The sequence below is a fragment of the Numida meleagris genome, chromosome 8 (genome assembly GCF_002078875.1).
Source record: "Numida meleagris isolate 19003 breed g44 Domestic line chromosome 8, NumMel1.0, whole genome shotgun sequence".
Taxonomy (NCBI): Eukaryota; Metazoa; Chordata; class Aves; order Galliformes; family Numididae; genus Numida; species Numida meleagris.
Window position 1 is genome coordinate 12,001,464 of NC_034416.1, and position 26,721 is coordinate 12,028,184.

The 26,721-nt window shown below is 46.6% G+C and overlaps 1 long non-coding RNA gene across 1 annotated transcript; it reads right to left on the bottom strand.

The window, feature by feature from the left end:
• On the bottom strand, nt 118-26,721 carry LOC110403078. Its single transcript, XR_002441494.1, has 4 exons — nt 26,660-26,721; nt 5,939-6,096; nt 2,793-3,179; nt 118-1,381 (listed from the first exon to the last, which is right to left on the bottom strand). It is a non-coding gene; the product is annotated as an uncharacterized LOC110403078 (long non-coding RNA).

Genomic DNA, 26,721 nt, shown 5'->3' on the forward strand with positions numbered 1-26,721 from the left:
AAACAAGTGTCAAAGTTGTGTGTATAAAACAAAAAAAAAAAGGGTTAAAAAAAAAAAGTGTTGTAAAGACACTGAGCCTTATGAAAATATTTATGGAATTAAATAAAAAGAAGTGAAAAGGCACCTGAAGGCATTTTAAATCATTTTCCTCAGAGCGGTCTCACTCTTCTCCCAAAGGCTGAGCATGAATCGCTGGGGTGGGGCTCCAGCTTGGCAGCAGAGCAGCAGGACAGAGGTGTGGAACCACAGAGAGGCCTGTGCAGGAAACATCCCACCTCCCCCTGGCTTTGTGTCCTCCATCTGAGCTGATTGAGATGATTACGGAGCAGCTGGAGGTTCAATGCTGACAAAATGCTGCCTTGCAAGTGCTGCAAATGGAGCTCAGATCAAGTCTTCTGTGAGACGTGGTTTTAAAATGCTTTCTGTCCCTGAGCTTTGCTCAGCTCCAACCCCAGCCTCATTCTCCAAGCAGACCTCCCAAGCATGCTGTCAGCACCTTAAGAAGCGTTTCAGAGCACGTGGAAGTAGCGCAGAGGGTGGGTTCCAAAGGGAGGGAGCCCCGGCCACGTGCTGCCCACTGCAGAAGGCTGAACTGAGGAGACGAGCAGGTTCCTGCCCTGGCTTTCTCTTGGCATGGAGGGAGAAAGCACCCCCAGGGAGAAGGAGCCCAGTGCTTTTCCCCTGCAAAGCAGAGCACTCTCTCCAGAAGCCCACTGGTGTTTCACAGGTAAGGCAGCTGAGTGATGTATTTCTAGGTAGCACACGAGTGCGGGTATAACCAAGAGAACGGGTTATTGCAGCAGGCATCCAGACCTATTAGTGACTGGGAGTGATGCCTCCTGTCATATGTAGAACCACACCAGCACACGCATCAAGTTCCTATGCGTAACTGCAGCCCAAGAGCTACATTTCCAGGAACACCACCGCCTTCCTGCTCTTTCCTGTCTGTCCTGTGGGTGCTTGTATGGGTGAGCTTGCAGGCACAGCATGACCAAATCTTCAGCCCACACATACGAGAAAAACAGGCAGACAAGGGAACAAAAATATGCAAAAGCCGAGCAGCTCTGCTCTGGGAGAGAGAGGGGGAGAGAGAGAGGATATGATGCAAAGCTGCAAGCACAAAGGTTTACTGCCAGTCCAGACTGCGAGCAGGTTCAGGAGTAGGGGCACCCTGATCTCAACATTACAGCTGCATATTTGCCTACAGCTTCAGCAAATACCCCAAACCAAGCTTTTTGCTCTTACTTACATGTCTGCTTGCAGTGAAGATGCTATGGGTGCTGAGCTGACGTCCACTTGTCCAAATGAAACCGCTTCTCTTGCAGCACATCACCGAAGTCACACAGGTAGTGTGGCACAGCGCTGTTTCCAAAGCACGCTGCTGGAGAGAGCAAACCCCAAATGCAATTTTATATATCAAACTTCCTTTGAAGAACATCCCTTCTACCCACACCACCATCTTTGCGATATACATTTTGATATATCAAGGCCAAAAAGTTGTTTACCTGAACTTTGCATCCCACTCTGAGATTGCAAATACAAGCTGAGGGGAAGAAGAGGAGGTGGAAGTGTCAGGGAGCCCATATGCGTTGCCCAATTTGCATAATGTCCCAAAAAAGGGAGCAATGAGGAAGAAACCCAATTGCCCATCATGCATGCCAGGAGCAAGAGCACTACCCAACCTCTCTCAGCAGCCACAAACCACCTGTGTGCCCCTGACATGGTGGTGGCCAGAGAGATGCGCACTCCATGGCTCCAGATGCCACTGCAGCCCATAGCTGTTAGCCAATGTATGTTTAATTTGGTGACACCGTTCATTTGTTACAACTTTTTCCAGCCAGCGGGCATTCAGCCTTGTGACTATGAACTCTGGCTGCATATAAACAAAGAAACACAGTTTAAAGCTTGTTTGTCTTAAGGGCTGCTCTGTTTGTTGGGCTGTATTTCTGGGTAACAGCCTAAACAGGTTCTTTAAGGTAGTGATAGGGGCACACTGGCTCCTCCATTCAGAAATTCATGAACATGAATCACCGCTTTGCACCGAAGTTTTTATTGTAGATACGTCAAAGTACAGATTTGATCCTCAGAATGAATGGCGCTCAGTAGGGAAATGACCTTAAAATGAAAGTCTGCATCGATTCTCCCTCTTCTGAAGGTATATGATATTAAACCATGTACCCCTGCCATTACAGGCTGCACGGTTGAGGTCAGTTTTGCAAAGCACATGGCAGCTCCGCACGCTGTCAGCCTTCGCGGGCAGCATCGGGCCCTGACTGCGCTTCGGAAGCGTAATGCAGTCAGCAAAGCGTTCAGGCTGATACGTTTGTGACATGACAGGAATGTTGCACCAACGGCTCTGAACGTCAAAGCCATCTCTGCTTTATCCATGTGTATATATCCATGGTACTGCAGCTGAGCTTTTCCTTTTTAAGGAACCGGCCTTTCACACTGACTGATGGCACCAGGATTACAGACCCCAGTCTAGCCCAAACAGGACATTTTCTTGTTTTTCTGTAGCTAAGAAGCTGCAGCAGGCTTTGCACAAAGTAGAGGAGCGGGCCCGAGTCCTCCAAAGCATGTAACGTGCCATCTGTGCTGGGTTATAAGGAACGCAGTGGACTTGCATGTTGCTGTGGGTGAGGGGGAATAACTGGCATTGTTGAGAACATTTCTAAGCACTGTCTGCTGAGGGCCATGCAAAACCTTGCTGGTAAGGAAGGACTTAGCTGTTAACCACTACTATAGTCTCCCTTAAACTGCAGGTACCAATAGTATTGGTCTAAATCTCTTACCTTTGCTACAGAAAAGCAATCCATGGTATTTCGTAAATGCTTTTAATGTTCACGACCTTTTCTTTCCAGCTCTCAAGGCAAAACGCATCCTGGTGAAGATGTGCAGTTTCTTGTTTCAAAGCCACAGCAGTTTGTTACCTCTGGTGGATCTGACCAGGTCTCTCTGGTCAGCACTTTCCACGGGCTGAGCTGTGCAGCAGCAATAGCTCAGGAATGTTCCCCCGGTCCAAGAGCCTTGAGGGCCCATTTCCAAACCTTGCTCCCCACAGTGCCTGTGCTGTTGGTGCAGCAGCCAAAGCCCACCAAGGTGCAGGCAGTGTTGGAGGGACATCACCGAGCACTTTCCTCTACTTTCAGGGCTGGGTACAACAGCAACAGGAAAAAAATCTGCAAGGCAAGAACACTGTGGTTTTTTAAAATTTTCATTAAGGCGATATATAAAAGCTAATTCCTTGCAGAAATGATCGCCTCATAAAGAAAACATTATAGCCTGAAGAAGCGTTCTGGACTGTAGCTGTCACCAGCTACCTCAGCTGCGTTACGGATGTGGGCTGCGTATATACAGGTCTTCATACTTGTGCTCTTTCTTGCCCTGTTGCTGTAACAGGGGATAGTGACCGTCTGGCTTTTGTACCCATTGCATAGATGAGGGGACAAGATGCACATTTTTACTAGTGGGTTTTTTGTTGGTTTGGTTTTTTCTGTTGTTTGTTTTTTTAAGAATAAACTATAGGACAAAATAGTTTTTTTAATAAATAACATGAATTCAGACTCTGAGAGACTCTGCAGCATCCAGTCTGATGCTGATTGCAGCCAGAGAGGCAGTGCAGGGACATGGCAGGAGTCAACCTCAAAAGAGAACTGCTGTTCTCTTCCTAGCATCTGGAGAAGCAATAAGAGGATCTATGTGCATATTTGCTTCTGGTTTTAATCTCTGTGGAGATTTTCTCCATGAATACTCCCTGTATGTGCACATGCTAAATTTGGGCCTTTGCAGGTTCATGGGAAACAAAGCAGGTGAGCTTGCATCCACATCACTGGGTGATGATGCCAAACAACAGCACTGACCTATGCCAGCAGGGCCTGTGCTCCTCATGTGTGTATCATCCATAGGAGCCTCTGAATCAGGGCAGTCTTTCCTCCAACTGAGTTAAACAAACAAAAGAGATCTCCTTCATGACTGTTTTCTCAACTGGTACAAATTGGAACAGTGCTGGTGACCTACCACAGGTGTCTTGTAGATAGAATAGAAAGCAGCGTTTGATCTAAGAGCTTAGAGGCTGGATTGGTCTGGTCTGAAAATGCTTGGAAATTATCTAGCTCAGCCACTTAAAACTACATCTTCCAACTAAAGGCATTGGTTTTTAATGCAGGTTTTATAGAGGCTGGGTTGATGCTGTAACACATTCGCTGCAAAACACTGCAGAATTCTGAAGAGAGCTTCAGGTTTGAACAAATAAGTCATTTACCAGAGTGCAAGTCGCTGCTGTCATCTCAGAGAGTCCTCTGTCACTGGCTATTTCTTCATCCCAGGAGAGAGCTGTCCCTTCTGGATGAATGGTCTGAGCAGACCCTTGCTGAGCTGTACTGCCCTGGTCATTTAATATCAGCTCGATGCTGGCAGGCCTGGGCATTTGATAGCTTTCCCACCATCAGTCACTCCTGTGCAGGTTTTCTAGAGTCAAGGACATTTTAGCCTATCTTAAAGTGGAATTGCTTTCCACATATTTGTGCTGGTACGCTAGCTCTTGTTTTCCATTTGCAAGCTGGACAAATGCAAAGGGGTACCATTTGCTCTATCTTAACCCCCAGCACCCAGACAAGTGCTTTTGCTGTGCCAAAAATGAGCAGCCTTATGGCACGCCCTGGTCCCCATCCAGTTCTCAGCTGAGATGAAGGCGTGCACTTTTACACAGCCTCACAGCCAAGGACCAGACAGGCTAATTAACCTTAACAGTGCAATTGCAAACATTGCTGTCACTTGCTGCCTTTCCCACCCTAACACACAACATTTGTATTTCACAGCTTATGTTTCAGTTTGGCTGGAGCCAAGAGCTGTTGTGCCAGTGTCCGTGGCCAGCAGCAGAGAGCCCCTGCGCTCCCTGGGGATGCCCAAGAGACAAAAGCCTCTGGCAATCACTGAGTGCCTACTGCAAGGGCAGAGGCTCTGGTGGGTGGGTGCTCACCAGGTGGGGCAGGAAGGGGGTGGGGTGGGTCACTCTCTTGTTCGATCAACAGGAGCAGCTCCTACCTTAACACAGCCCTTAACCACAGGCTGTTTTTCTGAGGGAACATGTGGTCAACGCACTGATTTCCTCAAAGTTTCACTCCCCCACAGATACAGGGCGGCAAGAGAGGAGCCCCTGGCCAGCCCTGCTGCTGCGGTGGTTTCATGCTATACAAAAGAAGTCCAGAATCTTGGGACCGGGAAAAGAAAATAGGAGCAAATACAATCATTACTCGTAGCTGGTGGTGAGAGCCGAGATGGGAGATGCGGTCTCCAGTTCGGCTCCCAGGATGGTTTGTGCCTGTTCTCTAAGGACTGCGAGGGCACAGGCTCCCTGCAAAGCCACCTGCTCTCGCTGAATTGCTGCTTGGAGGCTTCGCTGTTCGCCAGTGGTGGTAAAGGTGACTGCAAAGGTGACACAAAAGGGGCTTTGGCACGCCAGGTATGTACCCTGCCTGCGGCACCTGCCCCAGCCTGGATTCAGGCTGCGGTGCTCACACCCTGCACATCAGGTGTGGGCAGGATCGCCATGGGGGAGGGCCAAAGGAAACCAAGGGTTTTTTTTTTAAATATCTGCAGAGAAGGGGCTGAGTAACAGCATGTGGCTGCTCGCTGCAGGCAGCGCCGACCGTGCGTGCTGCCAGCCGGCTGGGGAGGTGAGCACACAGCCAAATTGCTCACGGATGTGTCATGCTGTTGTTATCCATGTCGCTAGCGCAGTCACACTGGCTTTATTCTGGATGTACCATTAAACAAGTTTGATTTTGTTGCCTGATTGCAGATGAATGGTTTTAGCCTCACACGTAATTTAGTGCTGACCAGGGGCTCCACTCCTGACATCTCTGGACATGGGGAAGCAAGTTGTTTGTCTGCAAATACACTGGAGTTTAGTGGCAGAGAGAGTGGCAGCAACGCTTACCTGGCTGGCAAGGGAAACACACGACAGCGTTGTTAGAGCTGGTTGCCTTTTTCCATCCACTTCTTGCACCTTGAGCACGACAACCCCTCTGATTTACCAACACGTGGGAAACCAGACTGTGTGAGCTGTGGTAGCAGGGACTGCATGCATGTCTTCTCCTGGAGGGTAGAAAAGAAAGCAGAACACACATTCAAGAGACAGCACCCACCAAGGCCCGTGGTCACCATTCAAGCAGTCCCTGAACAAACCCAATTTCAGCCAGAGATGGGACGCAGGGCTAATGAGGACATTTTAGTTCAGGAATAACAGGTCCTGAAAAGCCAGGCAGCACCCAGGAGGGAACGACATGGCAACTGCTCAGCACTGTTTTTTTCCCTGACTCTGTAATTCTTTTGGCTTTTTGGGAGAAGTCAGTAACACACGAACACGTAGATGGTTAGAGGCCATATTTATCTTGCACCAAACACAAACAGAAAGCTTTTGCTGCAAGAGAAAGGCGAATACAAACTGCTGTAGAAATGCCAGTTTGAAGTCCACTCCCCTGGGTAGTAATTCCTCTGCTATTCCCTGGCTGGGAGCTGAGAAATTCAGAGTGGAGAACAGAAAAAGGGCATTGCCTTCAACAATAGGCATTATTTATACCTGCACAAAAGCAGCATGAGCTGTTGGTAACAGCAGGATCTGTTACTTGGATCTGCTAACTAGTGCAGCCACTGCCAGGTGTGCAAAGAGTCTGAAGACCAAGAGAAATACTGTGATGGGCTATCTTCGTGCCAATGGAAACAGATGGTTTAAATAAATAACCGTGTCTCTGGGCTGCTTCTATCCAAACATCGCGGCAGAGACCCTCCAAGTGAAACTAAGCATGAAAAGCAGCCAGCAGAGCTGGTCTCAGGTGCTGTCCCGGTCCGGCCCAGCAGGGCACTGAGAGCAAACAGCAGGCAGATTGCAGGCTGAGCGGCCTGTAAAAAGACTTCAGCAAATGAAGGTGGCATTAATGACATAGTAGCGCTTACTTAAGTAAAATATATTATTTTTTCAATTGTTCCCCATGAGCTATAGCTCCCATCAGCTCAAAGCTGCTCTTGAAGTGATTCAGAGTTCAGCGCTGACACCGGTGAATGAATGACCAGAAGACTGCAGTGGGTTGGGGGGGGGGGCGCAGAGGACACCAGCCTGACAGGCCCAGAGAGCCTGGCACAAAGCCAGCCCCAAGCAGCACCCAAGGTGCCCAGCTCCACCACGCACCTCCACAGCAGCGCCCAAGGGAAGGGCACGGAGCAGTGTCAGGGGTGTTAGGAAAAGGTTCTCCACCAGAGGGTGGTGGGCATGGAACAGGCTGCCCAGGGCAGTGGGCATAGCACCAAGGTTGGCCAAGCAGCCCCTCCTGCTCCCACGCTTCCGAGCAGCTTCAGATTTACACACCAATTTTTTTTTCCTCCTTTCTTCCTCCCTCTCCTCTCTCTTGCTTTCCTTTCCTCTTTTTGTGTTTAACTCATTGCTCTCTCATTTCCAAGCCACACACTGTTAGCATAGCTTCTTCACAAGACCCAGGCTTCAGTGATCTCCCCATGTTTCCCTGGCTCTGACCAGCTCAGAGCTGCGAGTCCTTGATCAGCGAGCTGATTCACAAGTTCCTCTGCATCCTACTTGTGATTCCTTTTTCTATGTTGCAATTTGGAAAATAATTTTTGCCTTTCTCCTTATCTACCAGCCCAGCAACATTACAAAAAATAAAGCTTAGCATGTGCATTCATTTGTGATGAGCACACTGCTGCAACACGAGTGACTTACCCATTCATTCTGCAGTGTTGTAATGGCTAAAACAAAGCCACAAGCAAGTCATTTGGACAGCAGCATTTCCTCCAATGACATTATTTCTTGTTATTCAAGTAATGGTGCCTAAAAGCCCACCACCGGGAATGTGTTGTGCCTGGGTATTGCAGATCCACATCTGCACACCATTCATTTTAGTAACGAGAAACATCTGCACAGTAAGGCGTGCAGGGTGTCCTGATGCACCCTAGCACAGGAACCACATTTGTCTTATTGCTCCATCTCTTATTTCCCCATATTCCCCACATCCTGTCCCTCAGACACCTCCTCACCCCCCACCCACATTACAGAATCATTAAGGTTGGAAAAGACCTCTAAGACCATCCAGTCCAACCCTCCACCTACCACCAGTATTGTCCACTAACTATGTCCCTGGGTACCACATCTCCACGATTCTTGAACACCTCCAGCGACAGCGACTCCACCACCTCCCATGGCAGCCTGTGCCAGCACCTCACCACTCCTTCAGAGACATTTTTGCTAATATCCAACCTGAACGTCCCCAGTACAACTTGAGGCCGTTCCCTCTCACCCTATCACTAATATCCAAGCTGTTGAGACTGGACCTGAAGCATGGGTTACACAGACATTGGCAGTTTGGATCCCATTGACCAATTCAGATGCAACTGAGAGTGCAGTAAATGGCATAACTAGAGTTCAGTTAAATTCAAAATGAGTCTGAGGGAGCTCAGGTCGTAGCTAGGTAGGACACCTGATATGTACAGAGAGCAATGGCCAAGGCAGGAGCACAGCAGCCCTTACTTCTGTCAGTTTTAACAATTTATCTCTGCATTGTGTCAGCACTTTGTGCTCTCATTTTCTGGTTCTCATGCAGCAGGCAGTGCAGGCACATGGCCCCGCAGCACCCAGCTGGGCAGACCCAACCCTGCTCCATAGCCTCCCCTTGTCACCTCCTCATGATGGAGAAAGCAGTGCAAGAAGGGTCCTCAGCTCCTGGCTTTCACTCCAAAGCCCTCACCAGCCCCATCCCTGCTAGCTCTCACCTCTTGTCCTGCATTATTCATAGAATCACTTGAGTTGGAAGGGAGCTTTAAAGACCATCAGTCCAACCCCCCAGCAATGAGCAGGGACACCTACAGCTCCTTGGGATTGTCTCTTCCTATAGTGCAGAGGCAGCTAGCACTCCTGCTTTTCCTCCTGCATATCTCTCACTGTAGCCATTTACATCAAGCAGTTCCAGGCAGGCACAGATGTGTTATGAGTGCTGTAAATTAGAGGTGAGACCTGCTATTGCCAATCATGGGACAAGGCACCATTTCCAGGAGCGATGAGTGCAGCAGCCCCAGTGGTACAGAGACAACACACGAGGCACTTTGCAAGAGACACGTGTAAGCTCCTGAGCATAAGAATAAAAACTGAGCTCTGGTGTTGTGCGTGAATAGCACTGGGCAGTCAGTTAGGAGCTCAGATAATAGAAATGACAGCAGTGGGCATAAGAAAAACACAACAAAACAACACAGAGAAAACTATTACAGAAATGAGATAGCAAGTGGGATGTCCCTCAGGGCAACTGTTTAATGGAAGGGATGAGCCTGAGCAAGCAAGCCTTGTACAAGCTGCTGAGGGCCAGCCAGGAACAAGCCCAGGCCCCAGCCCAGGCTGCAGCAGTGGGCTCAGCATCCTTCTTCCCCACATTTCTCCTATGCAATGCACACAGAAAAATCCCTGCTGGGGAAAGTTAACTGCTAGCAGTAGTGCACAGCCAGCCCTGGGGAGCCAGGTCAGAGGGATGCGCTGTGCCTAACACCACGCGTCTCTCTGGTACCTGCATGCACTACGCTGCCCTTGGGAAAGGTCCTGGAGCTGGATTCTCACCAGGCAGAGCTCTACCAAAGTTGAACTGAACCAAACCTGGCAGAAGCAGCAAAGGAAGGGCCTAATCCCACACACCCTGAAGTCTATGGATAATTCTCCACTGAATTAGTCAAGCAAGCATCAGGGCATGACCTCTGCAGTTTTGTACACACACCTCTGCACAAACCATCTCAGTACTAAGCCTCCTCTCCTGTCTTGTTGCAATCTTTCTCTCCTTCCATCAGGCTCTCAGCAGCCTCGCTCCGCAAACCCCTCCCAAGTGCAAGCCTCTGCCAGCCCTGGTAAGCCACACTGGGATATGGAGGGACAGATCCAGTCTCACCTCATGTCACTGAGCCTGAAAAGTGAGGAATGAGCAGGGAACAAACACACTTGTTTGGCTTGTGCAGGCCAACAGCTGAGGCAGGGCTGTGCTCTGCATGCCCACATCCCAGCAGTTCTATTGGGGCTGTGTGCCTGCTGCTGCCATCCTTGTTTCACTGGAGTCAGTTGGGACTTTCCTGTTGACTTTCAGGATTTCAGCCTTTTTGGGGAAATAAAACTCCAGTCCAGGTACCACATGTGCTCCTGGACAGCTTTACTACTTGTTGAAAGAAAACTACCCTGCATGAAATGCTCCAGAAAGAATACAGTTACTTAGGTAGCAGCATGGCTGCTTGGGAAGCCTGGTATCTCAAATGTGCTTTATTAAGCTAAAAATAAGTTTAATAAAGAGAAACAAAGTCTACACCCAATAATGGCAAAGTAATGAACCAACAGCAGAAGACAGCCTATTTTCCCAGACTGTATGCTGGAACCACAGAAGGGATGAAACTCTGCTGCTGAGAAACACTGGGTTTTCAGGAACTGAGTGTACTATAAATAACATTCTTAGGAAACCCTAGAGTACAGCAGAGTTCACATTAACAACCCAATTAAAAGAAATGGCTGCATCAGATGAGCCTTTTTCATGACTGTGATAAATTCTTGCACTGAGTCCCAGTGCATGGGGCTGTTCCTCCAGCCTGCACTGCAAAGCCATCTCGCACCACCCTGCAAGGCACGGCTAAGATTAGTCACTTCGGCTGGGTAAGGTTGCACAATCTAGCCACAAATTAGCAAGCTCCAATGGATGATGCTTAACACTGCCCAAAATTCTTCAGTTCCCACTCAAAGATAAAGCTGTTTTGGAGACTAGAACTTGGCAGAAGAACAAGAAAAAAACCTGGAATAGCATGAGGCTGCATCCTCTCGGTACAGCAAGTGCTAGCTAAATGATTTAATTAGCTTGTGTTAATGAAAAGCAAATTTTCCATAGTCTCTCCTCCAGACCCTTGTCTTGCTAAAGGTAATGCATTCTCAGAAGTCTGAACTCCTCCTAAATGCCAAATATTTGGAGGCTTTGCAGCAGCAATAACGACCAGCCAGTAGTGCACAGCCCTCCTGCTTTCCTCAGTGCAGGAGGTTCTCCAGCACCATTCAGAGAAACACGTATGTTGAAAAGCAATGACATGAAGCAGCCTTGGTCCTTGGTCTAAGGCTTCCACTTCCATTCCCCTCAATCCAGAAAGGTCCTTAATGCCTTTAAAAATCGAGGCTGAGCAAGATGACCCAAACTAGCCTGGTGGCCCATAGCTGGCCAGGCCAAAGGGGAAGGGGCAGAACACCCATGCAAGTTAAACAGGAACAGAACCATAAGGGTCAGAAGCAACCACTGAAGATCACTGAGTCCAACTCCCCACTGGAGCAAGTTCCCTACAGCAGGTCACCCATCCAGATGGATCTCGAGTACCTCCAGAGAAGGAGAGTCCACCACCTCTCTGGGCAGCCTGACCCAGTGCTCCGTCAGCCTCACAGTAAAGAAGTTCTTTCCCATGTTTGTATGTTTGTATAAATTTTTAAGGTCGATTTGGGACACAAATTAATATTTGTTGATAAAAAACTCTAAGTGAATTCTCCTCCATAGATTTCATTTAGATAGTGGAAACACTCACTGGCTGTCAGTGCTGTGCCTACTCATCCAGCCTTATTTCCATCAGAAGTAAGGGAGGACATATCACATCCCACATAGTAACTTTTTTTAAAAAAAAATTCAAGCCTTAATTTAAGCCTCCACTTAAAATAAAATGATAGAAAAAATGGTTTTCTTTCACATTAAGCAACTTTGAATCACCCCCCCCCCCCCCTCCCTCAGCATCATTCTACTTTACAGGTTGGTTTTGAATTCTAGGGAGAAAGGAGGGGAAGAAGAGTTCTTCCCTCCCTAGAGTGACAGCATCTTTGGCTTACAATGTCCAGGCATCAATACCAAGAAAATAGTGCCAAACCATTACAAGGGGTTAACCATTCCTGTTTGCTTCACTGCTTCCCAACCATACACCTGTGTTCAAAAATACACCTGGAAAATATTCTCAAGAGACACACTCATGCCAGAAGTGCACCCTCACTGTAGCCAGAGCTCCTTGAAATCAATACAAAGAATAAATGCCATTGGAAGTGTTTTTGAAAGGAGACAGTTTGTATGACAACAACTCCATTTGTTTTCTAAGTCCCAGTTCTCTCCCTAGCATTCATCTATGACAACAGACAGATGAGGTTATTTTGACAACAAAAATAAATTCTCCAAGTCTGTCTGCTCCCTGTTATTCTGTTCTGATTGCTCCTCAGGTGTTTGTCATTAATAGGAAAAAAGATTGCCTTTTGCTTCTTCACAGAACACTGGAAATGCACAGAGATTGTATTTTTGATGCATACCAAGTTCAGCAGAACAGGAAAATATTTGATTCTTGCTTTCAGGCAACTTATGCTATATCGATATTTTCATTTATTTGTGCAGCCTTATCTTCCACGTTTATGTTTTGTACTTGCAGTTCACAGCAAGCAGAGAGAGACTGCTCTAAGTGGCTGCACAGACTTTTTGTGAAAAAAAATTAATACGTCCATGAATTACAGACTCCCCATTTCACAGCTCTTCTTGATAATGACAAACAGTCAAACCGCAGGGTAAAGAGATTCATAGTTTGTTATTGCTGCAAGGCTTGCTGATGGTTTTCATGTTGTTATCCCAGGAAACAACCATTAAGCAGTGGTGAGGAGGGACAAAGGGCTTGTTCAGCTGATGTATGGGACACCTGGCAAAACCCAGGGAAAGGGGTTCCAGGTGCGAACTAATTTACCAAAGCCTTTCTGGGCCCTGTTCTGGGCCCAAAGGGAGGAGCTGAGGAGCAGCAGGGAAGGAAGCACTGGGCTGGGAGGAGAGGTAGGACAGCTGCCCAGCACTCCCGAAATGTATCGTTGTCATACTGATGAATTCTACGCTGAGTAAGTCAGAAGTGAGAAGAGAGGAAGCAAAGCACAGCAAGGAATGAGGAATTCCTGCTCCAAATCCAGCTCCTTCACCTACTCAGTTTTCTAATGACAAAGCTGCCAAATATTTAGTGAATCATATTTCCCTTCACTTTCGACTTGACTCTACAGCTTCCCCCATGTATTTCACTGTGAGGGGTGAGCAGTGCTGCCGGGAAAGCAGACTGTGACAGAAGGATGCTGCTTCGTGATTCTCAAACATTTGGGGTTCAAGGGCTTTTTGCTTTTTTAGTTCTGATATTTCAGACAAAATAAATACGTAACTATTTTGATGCTGGAGGAGAGCACTGTTGCTCCCATCCAGATTCCCTGGTCAAGCCCACCCAGCAGAGCATCCACAAGCATTGAATTTCAGCTGGAAGTAAGGCGCCGAGTAACCCACAGGATTTCATCACAGAATAGATTATGATTTTCATGGCTGTACACACAGGTACAGATGGAAATATCACTCTAAGGTGCTTCTAGGAACCAATGAGCAGGCAACTGCAGAGACCTCCAACAACAAGCACACAACACACTCAGCAGTACTAAGATACCTTTGTCCATCACAGAGTCAGGAGTCAGAGTACACCCAGGCATAGCAATTCCCTTCTCCATCCAGGCTTCCCCTTGCTCTCCTATTATCCCAGCTCTATGCTCAGAGGGAGCCAGGAGCTGCTGTGGGAAAGAGGGAGAGCAGAGATGGGGAAGGGGTGCTGAGAGCAGTACTGAGCAGTGTTTGATTTCTTGAGCTCTGCTTGAGATGCTTCTAATTTCTGTCACGGTTCTTTTAAGAGGTTTGGAAGCTGGGGAGGAAGAAAAGACTTCCAATTTCTACTTCATAGAAGACCGATTCAGAAGAACTGTCACTGCATGGCATACCAGGCTTCAGTCTAAATAACAAGAAAAGAAAAAAGCAGCAATACCCTTACATTATTGCAGCAAGCATATTAGTGAGCTAGCATACCCCTGGTCTAGAAACACTTCCTAAAGTGAAGCCCAGCAAATGACAGGGAAAAGAGCTAGATTTGACTTGCAGGTTCTCAACTCCTACCAGCCATGTACAATCCTATGTTACTCTTAGGATCTCAGGTTGCAGAGTGACATTTCTAAAGTTTACATACCAAGAATATTAGCAAAAAGAACTCCAGTATTTCACATCAAAAATAAAGAATGAAAAGGTCATAATTTTCAATATCTCCTTATTTTGTGATATAAAAACAACACTGGGAACCAGAAGAAAGCTTCCCTGCCTGTGCTACAGCCATTGCCACTTGCAGCTGTGCCAGAGTGCCCACACAGTCATCAGCAGAGGGGAGACACAGGCTGGAGGTCTCGCTGCCGGGCGGGCTTGTTGTGTGACAGTTCCTGCCTGGGGAGGGGGACAGCCCCCTAGCTATTTTGATCACAGTGCAGATGGAGGGGACAGGTTGTACCTTCTCAGGAAGTGCAGCTCAGCAATGAGAGGAAGGGTGGGAGCCTGCCTTACAAAGCAGGGAGCCGCTCCTGAGTGGGTAAACAAGGCAAAGGAGCAAAGTACGGCCCTTTATTTTAGCAGAGAAACAGAATTAACCTTCCTTACCACTCACCCAGACTGACCTTTCCAGGCAAGCTCACACCTAACTGCTCGCTGCATCTTACAGGAGCTTGGTACCATACTGGCCTGCCTTGCTAAACATTACAGAAAATAGAAGCAAAGTTGTAGACAGTCCTTTGATGGATTAGACATGGTGGATTCGGCACCACAGTGACCCAGCAGCAGCCAGGCATCAGAGAAGGGGCTCCCAGCAAGGCTGGGGCTGAAGCCATTGCTATTTATTAACTCAACACCAGGACAATTCCCACATACATATATAAAACCAGGATCAACAAGGAGAGAAGGAACTTGGGTGAGACCTCGTGCTCCTCTGGCAGGGAGGGCCCAATGCACGTACAGGAAATGCCTCCATTACCCCCCTTTCAGAACTAGCTTAACATCATGCTCACCAGCCCATCACTGCCCAGAAGGAACACCAGGACAGAAAGGCCTTTGCAGACATAGATACGGCAGTAGCTGCTTTGGCTGAGCACGCTGGTGGGAGCGCAGTGGCAACCCCACATTCACCTGGGTGCCCCAGAAAGGAAATCTCTCATTGCTTATGTTCACAATGATTTAGTTGTGCTTTAAAAGAGCAGAAATCCAAGATAGGAAGGGTCTCCTGGAAAGAGCCACACATGACCACAAAGCATCCAGAGCGCAGTAGACAGAACCAACATGGGGTTCCCTGGGAGTGGGTTGCAAGGACACTTATGAGGATTTTTTGCTTTTTTTTTTCCTTGCCTCACATCTGGTTTGTATCCTAGAGGCATGGAAGTACCTTGTGCTAGATGCTAGCTGTGCTTCCATACAAATGCAAAGAGGGGAGGACAGACCACAGAGCAGCTTGTGTGCACACAAAGATCCCTGCTCCACCTCTATAAAAGATGCTTCTCAAGAAAAAGAAGCAGAGGAAAGGCAGCATGGCTTCTTTTCAAAGTAAAGCCAAAAAGTAACCATCAAAAGAAGAAATTCAAGAACCATCCTAACATCTCAAAACAAAATGATGAGTTTTGGTCTTGCCTTTGTACAGGTTTAATTCCTCTTTGCAACCCAAGGACTAACTGCCCAACTTTCCCATTCTCTGGGCTTTCACTACAGATATCTCCAACCTTAGCATGTTTGTTCGGCTTTTCAGGGTGAAATATGCCCCTAGAAAAGGCTGGATCTGCCTTTACCATCCAGATTTCATAAGCTCTTTTTCCATTGTTTCCTCCCAGCTACATGTACAATGCTACTTTTATTGTCAAGGCTCTTATTAAGAAAAGAACACTGCTTCAAGGCTGTGTCGTGGTGTATCCATCTGAGCTTTTATTATCTCACAGTCCCTTGGGGCTCATTAAGGCCTGAATTAGCTGACCATCCACAGCCCTAATTAGTACTTCAGCTCTCCGGGAAGCAGCCAGGGCTTTTTTAACCATTGCTCCTCACCTGTGGCATCAGCTCCCTTCTGTGATTTGAAGCATGCAATCAGCAACAGCTTTGAAACTGAAATAGGCATGTATCCCCTTACTGCTTTTAATTATTATTATTAACAGCAGCAGCAGCTAACCCTGGAAAGCACACAGTGAGGATGCTCTGCAGGACACCATGGAAATGCAACTTGGTTTTGGTTTGCAAGACTGTTCTGTTGGAGAACCAGAGAGGCTGGTAGGTACAAGCACCTAGTGCAGTGCTTTATGATGGACAGGGGAAAAATGGCACAGTTTGTGACTTGAGGGTATAGTCAGGCACAGGTTTCGGTCCTAGCAGATCTGGAGGAAAGTCTTTGGTCTGTCACTTATTGTAGGCTTGGTGGGAAAAGCAACTCCACTGCTGCTGCTAGGGTGAGGCTGATCTGCACTGAAACACGGTTCCTGAGAAGATGTGGTTGACTGCTTTAAAGTTAAGCTTAAAAATATTAAAGAAAAAGGAAAAACTCCTGTCTTGAATTTGGGAAGTTCGGTCTTCTCTACAAGGCAACCTCAAGTACAGCTCCAGCTGCATGAAGGCCTTTATGCATACATGTAAAACAAGTACTTTCTTAACAGGTGATGATTTAAGGGAAGAGGAAAAAATCTCTCACCCTTGGAAAGTATTGAGTTCTTGCTCTCAGCAATTTGAGGGAAAGCCTTTTAAGTGCATTGCTGTGGATTTAAGCCTCCCACTGAAAGAATAAGACCAAGCAGCTCTTGAAGAAATGTCCTGTACCATCTACCAAAGCCTAAAACTGAGCCTGGAAAGAAAAATGAGGGCAGTAACTCAACGATTCAGTGCACTTTGGGATCCTCAAATAGCTGGTCCTGCACCAAGATTCCTAAAGTATCAACATTTTTCAACTGGAATTTCTGGGCAAGCGTGAAAACTCAGTGATCTCTGCAGCACATGGGGTAACTGGGAGGACAGGAGTCCTACAAATAAGATGACAATGTGTATTTGTGTCATCAGTGTTTGTTGTTGCTCCAAGGCTCCCACAGTTCTGCAGAAAACCATTTAGTGCAGCTTGAACAAAGTGAGCAGGCTGGCAATGCCATGACCTCTAGAAATAGCAGCAGCCATGCATACTCTCTACATGTGCTCAGGGGATGAGCCCGCTCATTGAAAATAGCTACCATAGCAACAGCAGAGTTTTGACCAAAACCACGATGTTTAACTCAGGAGCTGAGCTGCAGCATCCCTTGCGCTAGCCCAAAGGCAGATAGGGGTTTCATTAGGAGCCAAAAAAGGAGAACCACAGGATCAAACAGTGACACTAACTGCAGGGCCATTGATTTGCATAGCTTGTACCATTCATACTGCCCTCAGCATCGGCAGCAGCCTGCAAGCTGCTGACAGGGCTGTCAGGCATGCTTCCCACTAGAGCTCATCAAAAGGTAACAAAGAATGGGCCCAGGCTGCACTAAATTTATTAATATTGATACAAACATTTTCAGTGTCACTGACATCACTATTGCAGGCAGTGATCTCATGGCATGCTTGGCAGCCACCCAATGGCACAGATCAGCTTCGTTTGTGAACTGTTTGTCCAACTGAGATGATGTGCTCAGGTGCATCCCTCTGCACTGAGCCCTCAATGACTGTCAACAAGACACGTAGCTCCTCTACTCAAACATCTTCCCATTCCACACGTCCCCTAGAGTGCGGTAATCAGAAGTGATCCCATTTCATAACTGCACAGAAACACAGCTGAGAGCTCATGACTATCACTGCTAGTGAAGAGCATCTCACTGAGCATTACGCCTGTGCTGGCAGACTGTCAAGAAGTCAGAACAGATTCCACATGCCCTTCAAAAAGGGGAGAAAAGCCCCGATGCAAATCCTATTTCAGGAGAAATAAGGCTGGCCCAAGCTCTCTTCCCAACCCAATCTCCTCATCATAGCTTTGTTACACCAGGATGACAGCACAGTAAACTTTCAGGAAGTCCGGCACAACTCTGGCACTGCTTATGAATCCAAGACTATGTTCAGCTCCTGCAGGAGTCTGACAGTGCACCAAGATACAGGAGCTTTCCTACACCAGAAACAAGTACGAGCAGAGACCTCTGCAGTCCCACTTTCTACAGTAGCACTGAGAAGCATTAGGAGATTACCTGGGACCAGAATTCTGCTTCCCTTGGCTCTAATATCACAGTGAAGAAAGCCATACAAAGCAAATGCAGATTTCCTCCTCCCAGTGCAGCCCAGACAGCAGGTATGTTAACATGATCTCTAATGATCTGTCTTAAAAACATGTTTTAATAGCCCTGCCACTGAAACTCTGTGTTCTGTCCAGGACACATCTAAGGAATCCGGGATCACCCAAGCAGAAAACAAGATCCTTTTGCCATGCATCTTCTGATATCTGTCCTAATTGCCTGGTCATCAGTACAAACTTATCTTTTCACTCATTTGCAGCAGATAGCTGAATGTGGGTGCATTATTAACAAAGGCAAATTATTTCTGAGTTCATGAACTGAAGGTGGGAGTTAACAGAATCTCTTCTAGTAACTCTGAGACAGGAACTGACTTTGCAGGGTCAGGCCCTGTCTGCAACAACAACCGCAAGAGGTCTTCTGACCTCTGCATTAGAGGTCAGAAGAGATTTCAGATGCAGCTTGTGAACATGTATGCAGTCACAGACTCACATTATGCATACAGCTCTGATTATCAGCTAAGTCTAGGCCTCCTGCAATCAGGCCAGCTTATGGCTTTAGGCTTCCCACTGGAAATTAAGTTAAAAATAGCTGGCCTTTGTTTTATTGAAAGCCTGGACACTGGTGACCTTTTGCATCTGCTGAGCGTCCCCTGCAACATGCCCCTTAACATTTACAACATGCTGAAATCAAGAGGGCAGAGAAAGCAACATAGAGTTGAGACTGTTTCAGTTGGCACATACTTGTCTTGAGAATCTGCCCTGCTGTGGAGCACGCAGTAGCTCCATACAGAGTTTGGCAGGATCAAGCTATGCAGTGCAGCAGGGAGACCTGGTATTTCCAGGCCCCTACCCAATTCCCCACACCAGAGACCAAGTCCCACTCCCATTTCTTTTTGCTCTCCCTGTAGAAACTTGGTTTTCTATCTTCTCCTCCAATGCAGAACTCCCATGCATCCTTGTAGAACCATCAGGGATAAGCTGAAGCTCACACTGTCTCAGGAAAAGCATTTCTTTCTATACCTCATACTCAGCAGAGGTGGGTATTGCATGGCTGGCACAGGGACCCCCTTTCTGTAGAGTTCACCCTTGTCCACCAAGCACTTATCCCTTGGAAAACCAAAGACACCCCTAATGGGAATCTTCAGCCCTCTCATCTACAATAATCTTCAAGGCAGAGAGCTGCCATGCAGCAGGTGTTCTGCAGGAAGGTTGGTTAAGGTCTGGCCAAAGACTGATGGTCAGCTTTCCACCGAAGGATCACAGCAACACACCATGTTTCACTAACTCTGCATATTTTTGGTTTAAGCACTGCAACCAACCAAGCACGTGTAAGCAGGCAGGAAAAGCTTATGATTCCTAGATTTTGCACCAAGGAAAATGGAGAAACGAAATACAAACCAGAAGTTGAACCAAGACAGAAGTCTTTTTTTTACTGCAATAAATGAAAGGCAAAATACAAAGGCATAGTACAAAGCCCAGATGAACACCAGTCAAAATGCACTTGTCATTTTAAAACACCTGCCCATAAAAAGCAACTCCTTAAAGTACCCAACTCAGCAGCATTTGTGAAATAAATAAATGCATGTCCATTCTGATACATCCTTCTATAGTCAGAATACCCCACCAGCTTGCATCTACCTGGATTAGTGATCAGAGGGAAGCAAAGCCACACAGAGCCTTCATGTCCCAGAGCAACCTTACTGATGGCTGACAGTGGCCCTGCTTTGTACAGGAGATAGGCAAGATAAGCTTCAGAGGTCTCTTCCATCCCAGCAATACACAGAGAGATCTGGTGAGGCTACTGGAGACCGGGTGTTTTTCTGTCTCAAAGATGTTGTGCTTACCCCATCTCCCATTTCTTCTCTCTTAATAGTAATACCATGAAGGCTAGCATGTTGCTTCCAAGCATTCTATCTGCCTGTGCTCCCACCTGTGGAAGGTATCCCCACCATCAGAGAAATGAAGTGATGCATCCCTGCTTATCAGATGCTCTCTGGTGTCCCAAGGCATTGGAGCAGCAAGTGACACAGCTGCCACAGCCAGGCCCTGATGGAGCAGATGAAGCAGCCTGGCCCCCTCCAACCCATACTACAGAAGCAACACCATAGTGCCCCAGCATGCTGGAGGCAGTCAACCCGGAATCTCTGGGAGAAGGATTAAGAGTGGCTGCAAGTGAACTGCATTTGCTAAGACTGTTTAGTTTCCCCCCAAGTCATCTTATTTATTAAGAAGTGTGCTGCAGAGCAATTAGCAGTTTTTATGTCCAATAGAATCCAAGTGATTCTCTTTTTGAATTGCTAGAAAAGTAATAATAATCACACCCTGCCCTTGAACGGGATCCTGACAACAGTAGTGGAAATACGTCAACAATTTAAAATAATTCTTTCCAAAGGAACAAGAGTCATTTCAGTTTTCAAAATAAGTGCTGAAATCTTTTCTTTAGAAGAAAATGGACACCAATATTTACTGTCATTGGTGCAGAAGAGTTTCCACAATTACTCATAGTGGATGACACATACAGGACAGCAGGCAGTACAGATCACAGGAGCATTCCTAGCATGGCTTCTCTGAAGGAAGACTTTCATTTTTTTTTTCTTCACAGTCAACTACTGAGAAGACTACAAAATGTGATGATTTCTCTAACAGAGAAAATAAGTGGAACATAACACACGGAAAAGACTCAATTGCAAAAAAAGAAAAAAAAGGACATTCCATTAAATGAATAGTCTAATAGCATTGTTTTCTAAGATTCAGTAACAGCTGATGTAATACATACTAATAGGGCAGAAGTTAATACATTATCAAGAACTTACTTTTCTTCCAGCACAGAAAATAATTAGAAATGGGGTTGAAACTATAGTGAGGCCAAGCCGTTTCCAGTAAGCAGTTATACAGCACAGCTGGAAGCTGAACACCACATCAGCTCCAACCACGCCCCAGACTGTACAGAGCTGCCAAGCTGCAGGTGAAGCCCCCCAGGAGGCTGGGTCTGCACAGAAGACCCTCACCTCAGAGCTGGGGGCTGCGAGGAGATAGCACAGAGGGGAAAAAAAAACAAACGTGCTAGCCTCTGTGCAGAGGAGTACATGCAGCAGGGGGAAGGTTGCATCTCAAATAGATTCTGTTACTCTCTAACTTCCATAAGAATTTCCCCTAGGAGATACTTGCACAGATCAGCCTTTGGTCCAAGGGGCACCAGATGTCATGGTCCCACCCAGCAGCCACCTCTGCACCCTCAAAGAGCAGGCTCACAAGGAGTTTCCCAGCCCTCTGAAGACCACTTGTAGGTGGGGTGGCTATTCTCAGCTATAATACCTACTTGCAGTGAGGAGAGTAGAAGAGAAGTTAGAGAACCATTGAACATCTGGTGTTGGAAGGGACCCACAAAGACCATTGAGTCCAATGCCTGGCTCCAAAAAAAAAGCCACCTAAAATCCAAACTCAGAGTGTTGTCCAAACACTTCTTGACCTCTGGCAGCTTGGGGCCATGATCACTGCCATGGGTAGCCTGTTCCCATGCCCACCATCCTCTGAAGAACCTGTTCCTAACACCGAACCTGTTCCTAACACCCAACCTGGAAAGACAGGGAACCCCAATCCTTCCTAGCTTTCCAGAAAAGTTTCAGAACCTTAAAAGTAGAGCAGCACTATGCAGTTTGTGCTACTATAGAACAATGTGTATTACAAGAAAAGTGACAAGAAAACAGCCCAGAGCAACAGATGACAAGCTTTTGATGACTCGTGTCATTACTGAGAAGTCCACACAGCAAAAGAAAAGACTGAAGAGGGATTCAATTTGATGGTGCAGACTGATTCTCACCTACCTGCCACAGCCATGACTCAATCACTTTCACGGGGAAGGAAAAAGCAGAAGAGAAGTGTAGGAATTGAATGTTGTTTCTGCATTAGATATCGAAAAAGGGGAATTGATCTAAAGAAGTAGAGCACAATGTATTTTGTAACTTGCCCTTAGAAACAGCTCATTTGAAAAAGTAGAAATACCATATATTTCAGTAACATATTTTAGAAATATAGTTGTTGAATTATGTGATTAATTCTCACTTGTAAAACCGTAATAGTTGTGAAAAGTATGGGAATAGTATTATGGACTAGAAAGCATGTTGTAAGGCTGTTCTGTTTGGATAAGAGACCCTCAGCAAAAGAAAAGCAGATTTGTCAAACATCAAAGAAGCCAGGGCCTCCACACAAGGCCAAACTGCCTCACTCTGTGAGTAGGCTGGGATACAACAGGCAGCATCAGGATGCCCCCCTCTATCCTCCTACCACACTGATCTCTACCCAAGGATGAGCAGGTGTCCAGAAATAATGACCGAGTGCTGAGTAAGCAAGTGTTAGAAGTTAATTAATTAGCAATATAAATTGTTGCTAGCTAAACATGTATGTTCAACCAGTATCTGTATGTTTAGGTGAACGTCGGGAAGATTGTGAACCTGAAGTACTCAGCCAATGAGGAACCAGGTGAGGAAAAGATCAGCATCAGGTAATAGGGCATAAAAGATGGAACACTGCTTTCTGCGGTGCGCCTGCTTGCAGGACGCCCGCCATTGCAATTGCGAATAAAATCTGCTTTTATCAGAGATACCGTCCTGATCAATTATTTGGATATTTCCAACAGAAGCCAGTGTTGAGCTGCACTAAGAGCCTGAACCTTGGCTAGAGAAGGAGAGCTTCTGCTCAAAGCTGTACTGACTTCTGAAAAAAAAAAAAAATGACAGAGGTACACAGACAGCCTGAATGGTCACACAGAAGCTGGACTTGGGGACAACTGAATGCCAATTTGGAGGCCGAAAGCACAAAGACATGAAGCACAAAGATGCATAAGAACCCACAGAAATGCAAAGGGCAACCCCTGCGAGGTTCATTTGCAGGTATGAGTTCACCTGAGCATTTTCTGCCAGCAGCAGAGAGCAGTGGCACCCAAGACAAAGCAGCCCTCCTCACCTATCCTTGTAGAGGATGCATTTTCAAGGGGAGATGAATGGAAAGCCAGGCTTTGGTCCCAGCCGCTCACACACATTTGAGGCAGGCAGCTTCCCCTTATACACCAAATACAGAACATGTTCCCTTTTAGGTAAATTTCCCTTCTTAGTTTCAAGCCAGTATCATGATTTTGGGAATGGTACATGCAGCATACATTGGTCTGGGAATGTTTGAGGTGGACAGTACTTCATTAATAAACAAATACTGTTAAAAACCTCAGTGTCCTGACACATCACAAGTCCGCCACTCTATTAAAATAACAGTCACTATTTTCTTCATCCTTGGTTGTCTACTCTAACAAATAGATTACACAGATCAGTCACTGAAACAACAAAACCCCTGCAACAAATGCAGGACTCCAAAATGGGGTGGGGGGAGGGGAAGCTCTTTAACATTTTTTCAGAGGACATGTGTTTAAGTCTCACTTGCCCCGCAGTTCCTTAGGGACATACCACAAAATAATTCCATTGCACTCCTGACAAAACCCCTCCTTTCCACCAAATCCTTTGTTTTCTATCCGTATCTACCTGAAGCTTATAATGGTTTACTGTCTTATTGCAGTCCCTTCCTCTCTATGAGTATGTATCTCCTATTGCCTTGGGAATTCTTGAGCATCCAGCACATTTTTGTCTCCAAAGCAGAACACCAGCATTTTCAAACTCAGACTGGTAAATACATGAGTTTTCATTTTCACAAGGGTGACTGATAAACAACCCATCTGCTGCCTTTTGTCTAGAGCTGGAAGAATTTCTTAATTCTAACCCCAGAAATATTGCTAAATGAAAGAAACTCCTCTCAGAGGCCGGTCACTCTGCAAGAATAAAAGCTGTGTTCTCCCCCACTCCTGCAAGAAGCTGTGCTGAGCTGACCACATGAAGAGCAGCCACCATCAAAGGTTGTTTCTGTCACAGTGGTTTAATGATGAGCAGGAGCTGTTTGATTAAAAATTGGTAATACTGCATTCTTCTAGGAACCTGTCAAGCAATCTATTAAATACTTACTTTGTCACAGTCTGCCTACATGTGTTTACATACAGTTCATCCTGTATCTTATGATATAGAAAAGGTTTTATTTACTTTTACCATTGGCTGCATCATTTTCTTGAAATGTGTCTCTATTGTGTGGATTAACCTACATTGTACCTTAGAATCATGGCAGGTCTCTCCATTTTTATTATGTCCTCCCCTTCTCTTTTCCATCTTCTCAGCAAAACCCACTAGGAACAAAGCTTCACTGAAAGCCATGTTAACAAATGGCTTGTTTTGCTCCAGGTGGATAGGACAGCCCTTCAGTATGTCATGAATCAAGATGGTTTTACAAATCTCCCTGCACTTCTTTTCAAACAAGGGTAGCTGGGGCTACTATTATATGGTATAATGGTGATTTCAGGTTACAACTGTTCGCTGCTATTCCCCTTCCTCCAAATCATCACAGTTTCCTCATTTCAACAGCACCTCTTTGCTTTACTCTTTATTAAAATGCACAGCAAGCAGAACTTCCTCCTTGCCTTTAGTTTTTGCTGTGATCCAACACTGATCAACAGCATTGTGTTCCGTGCCACTGCATCTTTTCCATTATTAACTGTTATTTAAAATTCTGGAAAACAAAGATGGACCAAGCTCTGGATTTACACATGAATTGAGCTGAAGCTCCTAAAAGCACCAATGCAGTTTGGTTCTCCTGCTGAGATCAGGAGCATCTGCAAGATCCTTATGGGGATTTTATGTTTCCACATATAACAGCATGGCTCAGGAATTAGCTCTGGTTTTTGTATTTCCTGATCTTGCACAGTTTGGATTTACAAGTGTTCACAGCAGGGCTGGCCAGTGAGTCATGGCTACTAATGCTACTATTTCTTTAAACCCACCTGTTAATCTCAGTTTTTTTCCTGAACTCATTTTTCCCCTTGCCTTTGCTAAAGGAGATCAGAGGCCTAGGTGAACCTGGTCTGTTCTAGAAGCTTCCAGCAAACAAGCATGGTACAAAGAAATGGTCCAGACCATTTCAACCTACCCATTGGTAACAGACTTCGTTACCGATTACCTTTGCTCTGATGTTTATTCCAATTCCCATATCTCTTTGCAGCAGGGAGTCAAGAATCGCGTTTGACAACAATGAACAAACCAGTAACAATGGCAGCAGCCAGGCTGCTCATGACACCAGGAACACTTGTGCAGGAACACCCACACATAAATTTTCTGACACAGCCACCAAACAGACATCTTTAAACAGCATTTGCTTAAATCTCCAGTTTGACCTACTAGAGGAAGCTAACCAAAAGCATTAAAAAGTTACACAAAGGGATTAACAGCATGCCAGTGAGAGTGCAGCATAGACAAATAGCTCTCCAGTGAGCTGCAAACAGCCTCCACTTGGGATTTCAGCACAGTGCCTTTGCACGGGGCAGCCTCAGCCCTCACAGGTGCTTAGGAATGGCTGGTGAAAGCCACAGGGAAAACACCACACCACAAGCCCCCTGAACAGCCATCTAAGTCATGAGTGTGGGGACTGTATACACTCATGCTGACTGCCCTGGCCAGGGCACACCTCCCCACTGCTCTGTTCAGTATCTGAACTTCAGCAAGAGGAAGCTAGACCTTTGTGAATCCACCAGCTGCCAAGAAGAGTTAAAAATAGATACTTGCTCACAACCACCTTGCAGAACAAATGGCCAAAGGTCATGCAAGTCATTTCTGCAGAAATTACATCATTATTACGCAGCTCGGCCTGCTGCGGCAGAGAGACAGCTACGAATAGCAGAGCTAGCTGGATTCAACCCAGCACAGTTACTTGCCCACACCTAGCTCTACTTCACAGAATCACACAACTGTGGGGGTCAGAAGGGACCTCCAGACATCAAGTCTAAGCCCCTGGTAGAGCAGGTTCCCTCCAGCAGGTCACACAGGAGGGGGTGCATACAGGTCCTGAATATCTCCAGAGAAAGATTCCACCACCTCTCTGTGCAGCCTGCCCCAGTGCTCCATCACTCTCACAGTAAAGATCTCTACACTGAATGGCAGCAGAGCCTTCTGGTATGCCAGCCACTCCTCCCAGCTTTGCATCATCAGCAAACCTGCTGAGGATGGACTCTATCCCATCACTCAGATCATTCATGAAGATACTGAACAAGACCAGACCCAGCACTAACCCCTGAGGTGCACCACTAGTTACAGGCCCCCAGCTGGATTCTGCACTGCTGAGCACAACACTCAGAGCTCTGCCAGTCAGCCAGTTCTCAGCCTGCCTCCCTGTCCAGCCACCTATCTCACACTTCCTAAGCTTCATTACAAGGACATCAGAGGAGATAGCATTAAATACCTTGCTGAAGTCAAGGTACACAACCTCTGCTGCTCTCCTCCTAATCTGCTTCAGGGCACAGCCACAGAGTTGGCCAATACTGCTCCAGAAATGAAGAAAAAGCCCTACAGGAAAGCACTAAGGCCCCCAGCAACAGCCACAACTGCCCTCACAGACCAGACCAGATCCCCCAGACCCAGACCAGATCCCCCAGACCCAGACCCACCAAGCCACATACCTCCTTCCCTGTACCACCAGCACCAACATTCTGAACCCTGCAACATGACCAGTCCTTTTAGT